General features: G+C 66.2%; 1 protein-coding gene across 1 annotated transcript in view; it reads right to left on the reverse strand.

Moving 5' to 3' along the window:
- LOC103611258 (protein turtle homolog A-like) overlaps positions 1-894 on the reverse strand; it is a gene marked incomplete at its 5' end in the record, with an annotated part of 11,942 nt that overhangs the window by 10,691 nt on the left and 357 nt on the right. The gene's annotated exons all lie outside the window — the stretch shown is intronic.

Genomic DNA, 894 nt, shown 5'->3' on the forward strand with positions numbered 1-894 from the left:
CCTCGGCGCTCAGGTAACAGGAGCCCAGCCCAGGCCTCCCGGCAGAGCAGGTGCCTTGTCCTGGCCCGGGGCTTCGTTGTCACCGCTGGTTCCTCAGAGCCAAGTCGGAGCTGCTGAAAGCGTCCCCAGGCGTCTCCCAAAATCCGTGCCCTCCCGTTTGGCCAGGGAAGGGGCAGCAGGAGAGTGGCTGTCCCTACCCAGGGGATTTTTAGGCACGGGACAGTTGTGGCAACAGGGATTGGGTCCTGATCCAGGAATGATCCTGTCCCCCGAGGAAGGGTCGGATCAGGGATTTTGGTGTGTGGCTGGCACAGAACGTCGGGGTTGGGCTCAGCCCAAATCCCCCACGGGCTGCCAGCCCTCCCCATGCCCAGGGGACACTCCTGTGGCCTTCTCCTCCCTGCTCGCAGGGATCCTCGCGCTGCAATTCCTCTGGCTCTGCCACCACTCACTTTAAATACCCGGTAAAGCAGCGAATATCCCCCTCCCACGCTCAGCCCGTCCCCGGCCCAGCTTTGCTCCAATTAGCAGCTCCCCCGAAATCCCCTCCCCAGCCTCAACCTTCAGGCGACCCGCAAGAGCCGAGGCAGCGCCCACAGCCCCCGGCACGGGGCACCCCGGTGGCACCGGCCCAGGGTGACACGGCCAGAGCAGTGCCGGGCACTCGGCCGTCCCGCCCTGCGGGAGATGCCCCAGCAGCCAGAGGCCACGGGGGTGGGCTGGGGGGATTCTCCCACATTTTGCCCTGTGGGGATCGCTCCTGCTGCCAGGCTGGGCAGGGATCTGCGTCCCCTCTGCCAGCTGGGGACCCCCATCTCTCCTGCCATCCCTGGGGATGGGGATTGGGATTCACCTGCTGCAGGGACCTCCCTGGCTCCTCACCATCCCTTCCCC

Source organism: Corvus brachyrhynchos, unplaced genomic scaffold (assembly GCF_000691975.1).
Source record: "Corvus brachyrhynchos isolate BGI_N302 unplaced genomic scaffold, ASM69197v1 scaffold122, whole genome shotgun sequence".
NCBI classification, from domain to species: Eukaryota; Metazoa; Chordata; class Aves; order Passeriformes; family Corvidae; genus Corvus; species Corvus brachyrhynchos.